General features: G+C 43.2%; 1 protein-coding gene across 1 annotated transcript in view; it reads right to left on the reverse strand.

Annotated features, from left to right (window-relative positions):
- abcc4 (ATP binding cassette subfamily C member 4 (PEL blood group)) overlaps nt 1-12,067 on the reverse strand; it is a 516,746-nt gene that overhangs the window by 365,296 nt on the left and 139,383 nt on the right. The gene's annotated exons all lie outside the window — the stretch shown is intronic.

Raw genomic sequence — 12,067 nt, forward strand, 5'->3', positions numbered from 1 at the left:
GGCGGGACACTTCCAGTAGCACCCTGTTTCCCTCTTGGGGCGCTACCGATGTATTTCAGCTGCGGGGGCGCTAATTTTTCAGGGGCATTAAAAGTAGCGCCCCCGCGAAGTTAGCTCCCCAAAGGGGGCACGACTCAATTTTCCCCCCTTAATCTAAGCAAAACTGTGTCTACAAAAAGAGCCTTTTTCTGAATTAGATTTTGCTACAATACACATGAAGTAGGATTGACTGCATCCAAACCCTCTTATGCTTTTTGCACTGTGGTGTTTGTTGTGCTTAATACAATGATAAATGTATAAATACTGACAAATGCAAACACATTTCCACTTTCTTCATCCTGTATCAGCATCAAACACTTTAACACAGTGATTGTGTATTAGATGTAGAGTGAAGTTCTTTTTCTTTCCCCTGCATTCCTTAATCCTAAACTCAATAAAAACACCTCGTACTGCACCGGTCTGGAAAAGGCAATGGATGAATAGATATTTTACTGCATGACTCTTCTACTTGATTACTACACTGGAGACAAAATGGCATTTTCCCAAGAAACAAAGGCCCTGAATTTGAGTTCGGAGGCTTCCCACGGAGAAATGACTCCAATCCACAAATAAAATGCCCACGTATCTGGTGGTCTTGGAGGTACGTAAATTTGCTGTCCTGGGCCTCTCTGGGTACCGGCCCACATATCCCGTGGGCGCATGCGGTTCGCAAGCCTCCCTGGGATCACGTGGGCCAGTCTCCAACCAATAAAAGTAGGGAATTCCCATAAGCATGAATGGGAAAACCCCAAAAAATACATCTACGCATCAAATAAATATTTTTTTTACATATTTAAAAATTAAAATGCAATTTAATTAAATATTTAAAACAAAAATTAAATTTTTTGAAAAATAAATTAAAATCTTTTAAAGGGGCTAAAAATAACCATACCTTATTTTACAGGTTTTCTAACGTATAAAGGATTGAAAAAAATATATTCTTATGTTTTTTTAAACTCTTACGCTGGTAAAAGCAGGCCTTATTACTAGGCTTTTACTAGGCAGAAGAATTTCACGGGCATTCGCTGGGCAGGAGTTGGGCAAATAACCCAACTCTCCGCCCGCGGATGCCCTTTTCCCGGGGATGTGTTGGATCTGCCAAGAAAATTCTTGACAGATCGCAAGTTCCAGGTTTTCGTGCATGCACATCACGCGCAAAAACCCGGAACTTGCGCGGCCTTTACTGTCGCTTACGCACCTCATACGTGCCCGTAGGGGCCGCAAATTATGGGCCAATTATTTTAAGAGAGGGTCTCTCATTCCTACCTTCAATGGAAAATACAGAAATGTACAGGACCATTGCAGTCCATCTGGTTAGTCTCAGTATCTAGAAAATATATTCCACGATACCCTCTCTCAATTTTCCCCAGGTAACTATTTCAGATTTTGCTTTTATTCTGTTTTAAGTGTGTTGGATGTTCCCCAATTTCTCCCCTTTCTATTTGAATAGTTGAAAAAGTAGAAAAACACCATTCCACCCTTTTACACAAATTCCAAAACTTTGTCCCACATGCGAAACTGTAAATTCAGGAATGTCAGTAGAATCTAGAATCTCTATTCCCAGGACAGGTCTGAACTGTACTGAACTTTCTTCCCGAGTAGGTCACAGATTTCAATCTATGGATGGCAGCCCAGAATGAAGCAGAAAGCTCCAGACCCTACTTTGCATCAGAGACCTTCGTTCTGATGAAAAGTACCATACAAAACTTCTACCTTTCGCTAGCAGATGCAGTGCGACCTGCTAGATATTTTCTTTCTAGTGTTTTCTGTTTACATTTCAGATTTCCAGTATTCACGGCTTTTCTTTCTTTGAATTTTGGATATAGCTACCCTAAATTTTTTTTTATGCAGCTTGAGGTTAACACAAGATAAATACCAGGAGGTTTGAGCTCCATAATGGCTTAGATTTTCCAATCAATCAGTTACACCTAATAAATGGACTTGAACATAAGAATTAGGAAGAACATAAGAATTAGGAGCAGGAGTCGGCCATTCGGCCTCTCGAGCCTGCTCCACCATTCAATAAGATCAATGCCGATCTTCGACCTCAACTCCACTTTCCTGCCCTATCCCCATATCCCTTGATTCATCCGGAGTCCAAAAATCAATCTATCTCAGCCTTGAATATACTCAACAACTGAGCATTCACAGCACTTTGGAGTAGAGAATTCCAAAGATTCACAACCCTCCGAGTGAAGAAATTCCTCCTCATCTCAGTCTTAAAAGGCCGACCCCTTATCCTGAGACTATGCCCCCTAGTTCTAGACTCTCCAGCCAGGGGAAACAATTTCTCAGCATTTTTCTTGTCAATCCCCCTCAGAATCTTATATGTATCATTGGGATCACCTCTCATTCTTCTAAACTCCAGACAGCATAGGCACAATCTACTCAATCTCTCCTCATAGGACAACCCTCTCATCCCAGGAAGCAATCTAGTGAACCTCCATTGCACCATCTCTAAGGCAAGTATATCCTTCCTTAAATAAGGAGACCAACACCATGCATTGTACTCCACATGTGGTTTCACCAGAGCCCTGTACAATTGTAGCAAGACTGCCTTACTCTTGTACTCCAATCCCCTTGCAAGAAAGGCCAATATGTCATTTGCCTTCCTAATTGCTTGCTGTACCTGCATGCTAACTCTGTGTTTCTTGTACTAGGACACCTAAATCTCTATGAACACTTAATACCTCCCTCTGAACGTGCAGCACTCCATTCTCTCAGATCCAATCCCAACATTGTCATTAAACCTGCTGATAAGGGTGGTGCTGGTGTTGTTTGGCGAACCGACCTCTACCTAGCAGAAGCTGAACGCCAACTCTCCGACACCTCCTCCTACCTCCGCCTGAACCATGACCCCACTACCAAACATCAAGCCACCATTTCCAAGACTATCACAGACCTCATCTCCTCTGGAGATCTTCCCCCCACGGCCGCCAACCTCATAGTTCCCCAACCCCGCACAGCCCACTTCTATCTCCTTCCCAAGATCTACAAACAGGACTGCCCTGGTAGACCCATTGTTTCAGCCTGTTCTTGCCCCACGGAACTTATTTCTTCCTATCTCAACTCTATTTTTTCTCCCCTTGTCCAGTCTCTTCCCACCTACATCAGCGATTCTTCCGACGCCCTCCGCCACTTAAACAGTTTCCAGTTTCCTGGCCCCAACCGCCTCCTTTTCACTATGGACGTACAATCCCTCTACACCTCCATCCCCCACCCGGATGGCCTGAGGGCGCTCCGCTTCTTCCCTGAACAGAGGCCCAACCAGTCCCCATCCACCACCACCCTCCTCCGCCTGGCTGAACTTGTTCTCACATTGGATAACTTCTCCTTTAACGCCACTCACTTCCTCCAAATCAAAGGTGTTGCTATAGGAACCCGTATGGGCCCTAGCTATGCCTGCCTTTTCGTGGGATATATGGAACATTTTTTGTTCCAGTCCTACTCAGGTCCCCTCCCTCACCTCTTTTTCCAGTACATTGATGGCTGTACCGGTGCAGTTTCCTGCTCTCGCCCTGAACTAGAAAATTTCATTCACTTTGCTTCCAATTTCCACCCTTCCCTCACCTTCACATGGTCCATCTCTGACTCTTCCCTTCCTCGGCTTCTCTGTCTCCATCTCTTGGGCTAGGTTATTGACAAACATTCACTACAAGCCCATTGACTCCCACAGCTACCTGGACTACACTTCCTCCCACCCCGCTTCCTGTAAGGACTCTATTCCATTCTCCCAGTTTCCCCGTCTCCGCCACATCTGCTCTGACGATGCCACCATCCATACCAGTGCTTCCAACATGTCTTCCTTTTTCCTCAACCGAGGATTCCCCTCTACTGTGGTTGACAAGGCCCTTGACCGTGTCCACACTTCTGCCCTCACCTCTTCCCCTCCCTCCCGGAACCATGATAGGGTTCCCCTTGTCCTCACCTTTCACCCCACCAGCCTCCACATTCAAGAGATCATTCTCTGCCATTTCCACCACCTCCAGCGTGATCCCACCACCAAACACATCTTCCCCTCACCTCCCCTTTCAGCATTCCGAAGGGACTGCTCCCTCCTCGACACCCTGATCCACTCCTCAATCACCCCCACCACCCCTTCCCCTTCGCCCGGCACCTTCCCGTGCAAGCACAGGAGATGCAACATATGCCCTTATACCTCCCCTCTTCCCACTGTCCAGGGCCCCAAACACCTCTTCCAGGTGAAACAGCGATTTACTTGTACTTCTTGCAATTTAGTATACTGTATTCGCTGCTCACGATGCGGTCTCCTCTACATTGGGAAGACGAAACGCAGATTGGGTGACCGCTTTGCGGAACACCTCCGTTCAGTCCCGAAGGAGAACCCGAGCTTCCGGTCGCCTGTCACTTTAATTCTCCGCTCCACTCCCACTCGGACCTCACCGTCCTCAGCCTCTTGCATTGTTCCACTAAAGCTCAACGTAAGCTCGAGGAACAGTACCTCATCTTTCGATTAGGCACTTTACAGCCTTCTGGACTCAATCTAGAGTTCAACAATTTCAGATCATAACCTCGGCCCCCATCATATATATATTTTTTTCCCCACACTTTTTTTTTCTCTCCCACATGGCAGCTGTCTTTCATTCTGCCAGCGCAATTTAAACTTCATCTAGAACCATCTTTTGTTTCTTAACCTGTCCCATTACCATCTCCTTTTGCCTTGAATATCTCTTAATGTCTCTTAACCTTTCCTGCCTTCTATCCTATCACAGACCTTCACTTTTGTTCTTTCATCCCATCACCCCCTTTCCCAGCTCCCACACTTGCTTAAAAATCTGTTCCATTTCCTGCTTTATTCTCATTCTGATGAAAAGTCATCGACCTGAAACGTTAACTCGGTTTCTCTCTTCACAGATGCTGCCTGACCTGCTCAGTATCTCCAGCATTTTGTTTTTATTTTAATAGTTTCTCACCATTTAAAAAATAATCTGTTTTTCTCTTCTTCCTACTAAAGTGAATAACCTCACATTATACCCCATCTGCCACCTTATAATAAAAGCTTGTAATAAGGGAACAGCTATAATTATGGGGGATTTTAACTTTCATATTAACTGGACAAATCAAATTGGGCAGGGCAGCCTTGAGGAAGAGTTCATTGAGTGTATTAGGGACGGGTTTCTTGAGCAGTATGTAACTGAACCGACCAGGGGGCAGGCAATCTTAGATCTGGTCCTGTGTAATGAGACAGGATTAATAAAAAATGTCCTAGTAAAGGATCCCCTTGAAACGAGTGACCATAACATGGTTCAATTCCATATTCAATTAGAGGGTGAGAAGGTTGGATCTCAAACAAACGTACTGAGCTTGAATAAAGGAGACTATGAAGGTATGAGAGCGGAATTGATTAGAGTGGACTGGGAAAATAGATTAAAGGGTAAGACGGTACATGATCAGTGGTGTACATTCAAGGAGTTATTTTACAACTTTCAAAAAATATATATTCCACTGAGGAAAAAAGGGTGTAAAAGAAAAGACAGCCATCCGTGGCTAAGTAAAGTAATAAAGGATAGTATCCGACTAAAAACAAGGGCATATAAGGTAGCCAAATCTAGTGGGAGGATAGAAGACTGGGAAGTCTTTAAAAGACAGCAAAAAATAACTAAAAGATTGATTAAGAAAGGGAAAATAGATTATGAAAGTAAATTAGCAAAAAATATAAAAACAGATAGCAAGAGTTTCTATAGTTATATATAAAGAAAAAGGGTGGCTAAAGTAAATGTTGGTCCCTTAGAGGATGAGACCGGGAAATTAATGGTGAGAAACATGGAGGTGGCAAAAACGCTGAACAAATATTTTGTATCCGTCTTTACAGTAGAGGACACTAAGAATATCCCAACACTGGGCAAACAGGGGGCTCTGGGGGGGGAGGAGCTAAATACGATTAAAATCACTAAGGAAGTGGTACTCGGTAAAATAATGGGACTTAAGGCAGACAAATCCCCTGGACCTGATGGCTTACATCCTAGGGTCTTGAGGGAAGTGGCGGTAGGGATTGTGGATGCATTGGTAATAATTTTCCAAAACTCCCTGGACTCAGCAAAGGTCCCGGCAGATTGGAAAACTGCTAATGTAACACCCTTATTTAAAAAGGGCAATAGACAGAAGGCTGGAAACGATAGACCAGTTAGCCTAACATCTGTGGTTGGTAAAATTTTAGAGTCGATTATTAAGGAGACAGTAATGGGACATTTGGATAAACATAATTTAATAGGACAAAGTCAGCATGGTTTTACGGAGGGGAAGTCATGTTTGACAAATTTGCTTGAGTTCTTTGAGGACGTAACATACAGGGTGGATAAAGGGGAACCAGTGGACGTAGTGTATTTAGACTTCCAAAAGGCAGTTGACAAGGTGCCACACAAAAGATTATTGCTCAAGATAAAAAAATCACAGGATTGGGGGTAATATTCTGGCATGGGTGGAGGATTGGCTCTCTAACAGAAAGCAGAGAGTTGGGATAAATGGTTCATTCTCAGACTGGCAATCAGTAACTAGTGGTGTTCCGCAGGGGTCAGTGCTGGGACCCTAACTCTTTACAATCTATATTAACGATTTGGAGGAAGGGACCGAGTGTAACATATCAAAGTTTGCAGATGATACAAAGATGGGAGGGAAAGTAGTGAGTGAGGAGGACATAAAAAACCTGCAAAGGGACATAGATAGGCTAAGTAAGTGGGCAGAGATTTGGCAGATGGAATATAATACTGGAAAGTGTGAGGTTATGCACTTTGACAGGAAAAATCATACAGCAAGTTATTATCTTAATGGCAAGAAACTGGAAAGTACTGCAGTACAAAGGGATCTGGGGGTCCTGGTGCACGAAACACAAAAAGTTAGTATGCAGGTGCAGCAGGTGGTCAAGAAAGCCAATGGAATGTTGGCTTTTATTACTAGGGGGATGGAATATAAAAACAGGGAGGTATTGCTGCAGTTGTACAAGGTATTGGTGAGACCACACCTGGAATACTGCATATAGTTTTGGTGTCCATACTTAAGAAAAGACATACTTGCTCTCGAGGCAGTACAAAGAAGGTTCACTCAGTTAATCCCGGGGATGAGGGGGTTGACATATGAGGAGAGGTTGAGTAGATTGGGACTCTACTCATTGGAGTTCAGAAGAATGAGAGGCGATCTTATTGAAACATATAAGATTGTGAAGGGGCTTGATCGGGTGGATGCGGTGAGGATGTTCCCAATGATGGGTGAAACTAGAACTAGGGGGCATAATCTTAGAATAAGGGGCTGCTCTTTCAAAACTGAGATGAGGAGAAACTTCTTCACTCAGAGGGTGGTAGGTCTGTGGAATTTGCTGCCCCAGAGATCTGTTGAAGTTACATCATTAAATAAATTTAAAACAGAAATAGAGTTTCCTAGAAGGGGAATTAGGGGTTACGGGGAGCGGGCAGGAAATCGGACATGAGGCTAGGTTCGGATCGGTCATGGCCCTGTGGGTGGCGGAGCGGGCCCAGGGGCCGTGTAGCCTGGTCCTGCTCCTACTTCTTGTATTCTAATTCTGTGTTAGATTTCAGGAGATGGTTCTATTCACAGGGATGACCTTGGGAACAAGCTGCCAGCTAGGAGCCCTTCAAGAGTAAATTGGGCCTGTTACTGGCTGGGGTGGAGATCACCTCTTACAGAAGGTAAGTACTGTAGGAAATACAGGGACAGAGTGATCTCCTGGACAAGTTTCGATCGCCTAGATGGGTCGGAGAGGAATTTCCCAGATTTTTTCTCCCAAATTGGCACATTGGGTTTTTTATCTGGTTTTTCGCCTCTCCCGGGAGATCACATGGGTTCGGGTGGGATGGAGAGTGAAAGTAGATTTGAGGTTAGGATCAGATCAGTCATGATCTTATTGAATGGCGGAGCAGGCTCGAGGGGCCGATTGGCCTACTCCTGCTCCTATTTCTTATGTTCTTATATCCCACTCACTTAACCTGTCTATATCCCTTTGCAGGCTCTTTGCATCCTCCTCACATCTTACTTTTCCAACTAGCTTTGTTTCGTCAGCAAACTTGGATACAGTGCACTCGGTCCCTTCAGCTAAGTCATTAATATAGATTGTAAATAGCTGAGGCCCAAGCACTGATCCTTGCGGCACCCCACTAGTTACAGCCTGCCAATCTGAAAATGACCCGTTTATCCCTACGCTCTGTTTTCTGTCTGTTAATCAATCCTTTATCCATGCTAATACATTGCTCAACAACCTTTTATGTGGCACCTTATCAAATGCCTTTTGGAAATCCAAATATAATGGCCCAGAACTTCGGGTCTCCACGGGTGAGTACGCACGGGGTACTCACCCGTAGGCCCAATGGAAGTGCCGGTTTCCTGTATGCACTGCGCATGCGCGGTAAACCGGCACTTCCGTTCCCCTGAAAGAAGGGGTTCAGAGTTCGAACACGTGCGCAGGAGCGGCAGCGCATGCGCATCGAACTTACGTTTTTTTTGCAGGTTTTCCCGGGAGGGTAAGTCTCCAGAAGATACACATATAAAAAGCAGGCGCAAGGCCTGCTTTTTACAAGGTAAGTGGTGAATTAATTAAAATTAAAACATTTTTCCCCACAGGTTTATTATTTTTAAATACTTTAAAGCAAGGTAAGTTTATTTTTAGCCCCGTTAGAAAATAAAATTATTTTTTCCAAAAATTTAAATTGTTTAAAATAGTTATTTCATGTAATTTATAGTTTATTTAAAAAGTGGTTTAAAAAAAAAATTATTTGAAGATTTAGTGATGTTTTGGGGCCTGTAGTATTTATAAGTTTTGACAGGTCTTATGAATGGGCATTCCCTGCTCCGATTGGCTCCCCATGGCCCACGTGATTCCAGGGGACGCATCGAACTAGCTGCGCCCCTGGGATACGCAAGCACTGCGCGCCGGCAGTTGGAGCAGGCCCCAGATCGGAATTCCACGGGGGCCCACAGCTCAACGGCCGGCGCGCTAGGTAAGTGCAGGTCGGGGGCTTACACCCGTGGGAAGCCCCCGACCCGAATTTCTGGGTCATTATATCCACTGGTTCTCCTTTATCTACCGTGCTAGTTACATCCTCAAAAAACTCCAATAAATTTGTCAAACACGATTTACCTTTCATAAAACCATGTTTACTCTGCCTAATCATATTATGATTTTCTAAGTACCCTGTGGTCCCTGTTACCACTTCCTTAATAATGGATTCTAGCATTTTCCTGACGACTGATGTCAGGCTACCTGGCCTGCAGTTCCCCGTTATTTCTCTCCCTCCTTTCTTGAATAGCAGGGTTACATTTGCTACCTTCCAATCCGCCATTCTAGAATCTAGGGAATTTTGGAAGATCACAACCAATGCATCCACTCTCTCTGCAGCCACTTCTTTTAGAACCCTAGGATGTATGCCATCAGGTCCAGTGGATTTGTTGGCTTTTAGTCCAATTATTTTCTCAAGTACTTTTTCTCTACTGATATTAATTACTTTATGTTCCTCGCTCTCATTAGCCCCTTGTTTCCTCACTATTTTTGGTCTACTTTTCGTGTCTTCTACTGTGAAGACAGATACAAAATATTTGTTTAAAGTCTCTGCCATTTCCTTATTCCCCATTATAATTTCTCCTGTCTCAGCCTCTAAGGGACCAACGCTTAATTTTGCTACTCTCTTCCTTTTCACATACTTGTAGAAGCTTACAATCAATTTTTATATTTTATAATTTACTCTCATATTCTATTTTCTCCCTTTTTATTAATGTTTTGGTCATCGTTTGCTGGTTTCTAAAACTCTCCCAATCCTCAGGCTTACTACTATTCTTTGCAACATTATAAGCCTCTTCTTTTAATTTAATAATATCCTCAACTTCTTTAGTTAGCCACGGATGGATCACTTTTCCCATTGAGTTTTTATTTCTCAATGGAATGTATATTCGTTGATAATTTTGGAATATTTCTTTAAATGATTGCCATTGCTTATCTACCGTCATAACTTTTAATCTAATTTCCCAATCTACCTTAGCCAACTCAACCCTCATACCTACGTAATTACCTTTGTTTAAGTTTAAGACTCTATTGTCGGACTTAAGAATGTCACTTTCAAACTCAATGTGAAATTTTATATTATAATCACTCTTCTCTAGAGGATCCTTCACTATAAGATTACTAATTAACCCTGTCTGATTACACAAAACAAGATCTGAAATAGCCTGTTCCCTGGCCTATTGTTCTAGGAAACTGTCTCGAATACATTCCATGAACTCGTCTCCCAGACTACCTTTGCCAAATCTATTTGCCCAGTCTATATGCAGATTAAAGTCCCCCACGATTATTGTATTATCTTTGTTGCAAACTCCTATTATTGCTTGATTAATACTTTGTCCAATGGTAGAGCTACTGTTAGGGAGCCTATAAACTGCTCCCACCACTATTTTCTGCTCCATGTTATTTCTTATCTCCACCCATATTGATTCTACTTCCTTATCTTCTGAGCCAAGATCCTTTCTCACTACTGTCCTTACGTCATCCTTAATTATCAGAGCTACCCCCACTCCTGTTCGAGTCTGCCTGTCTTTTCGATACTTCAAGTACCCTGGAATATTTAGTTCCCAACCTTGGTCACCTTGCAACCATGTCTGTGTAATGGCCATTAGATCATACCCATTTATCAGTATTTGTGCCACTAATTCGTCTATCTTGTTAAGAATGCTTCGTGCATTCAGGTAAAGAGCCTTTAGTTTTAACATAAGAACATAAGACGTAGGAGCAGGAGTAGGTCATTTGGCCCCTCGAGCCTGCTCCGCCATTCAATAAGATCATGGCCTTAACTCCACTTCCCTGCTCGCTCCCCATAAACCTTGACTCCCTTACCATTCAAAAATCTGTCTATCTCCACCTTAAATATATTCAATGACCCAGCCTCCACAGCTCTCTGGGGAAGAGAATTCCAAAGATTCACGACCTTCAGAGAAGAAATTCCTCCTCATTTCCGATTTAAATGGGTGCCCCCTTATTCTGAAATTATGCCCCCTAGATCTAGGTTCCCCCATGGGGGAAAACATCCTCTCTGCATCTACCCTGTCAAGCCTGTTCAGAATCTTATATGTTTCAATAAGATCCCCTCTCATTCTTCTAAACTCCAATGAGTATAGGCCCAACCTGCTCAACCTTTCCTCATAAGTCAACCCTTTCATCTCCGGAATCAACCTCGTGAACCTTCTCTGAACTGCCTCTAATGCAAGTATATCCTTCCTTAAATAAGGAGACCAAAACTGTACGCAGTACTCCAGGTGTGGTCTCACCAACGCCCTGTACAGTTATAACAGGACTTCCCTACTTTTATACTCCATTCCCTTTGCAATAAAGGCCAACATTCCATTTGCCTTCCTAATTACTTGCTGTACTTGCATGCTAACTTTTTGTGATTCATGTACAAGGACCCCCAGATCCCTCTGTACCTCAGCATTTTGTAATCTTTCCCCAATTAAAATAATAATTTGCTTTTTTTATTTTTCCTACCAAAGTGGATAACCTCACATTTTCCCACATTATATTCCATCTGCCAGATATTTGCCCACTCACTTAGCCTTTCTATATTCCATTGGAGATTCTTTGCGTCCTCCACACAATTTGCTTTCCCACCTATCTTTGTATCATCAGCAAATCTGGCTACATTACACTCGATCCCTTCATCCAAGTCATTAATATAGATTGTAAATAGTTGAGGCCCCAGCACTGATCCCTGCGGCACCCCACTAGTTACAGTTTGCCAACCTGAAAATTACCCATTTATCCCGAATCTCAGTTTTCTGTTAGTTAGCCAATCCTCTATCCATGCTAATATATTACCCCCAACCCTGTGAGCTCTTATCTTGTAACCTTTTATGTGGCACCTTATCGAATGCCTTCTGGAAATCCAAATACACGACATCTACTGGTTCCCCTTTATCCACCTGTTCGATACAACCTCAAAGAACTCCAGCAAATTTGTCAAACATGATTTCCCTTTCATAAAACCATGCTGACTCTGCTTGACTATATTATGATTTT

The sequence above is a fragment of the Somniosus microcephalus genome, chromosome 10 (assembly GCF_052327205.1).
Source record: "Somniosus microcephalus isolate GS21.2 chromosome 10, FLI_Smic_1.0, whole genome shotgun sequence".
Lineage (NCBI taxonomy): Eukaryota > Metazoa > Chordata > Chondrichthyes > Squaliformes > Somniosidae > Somniosus > Somniosus microcephalus.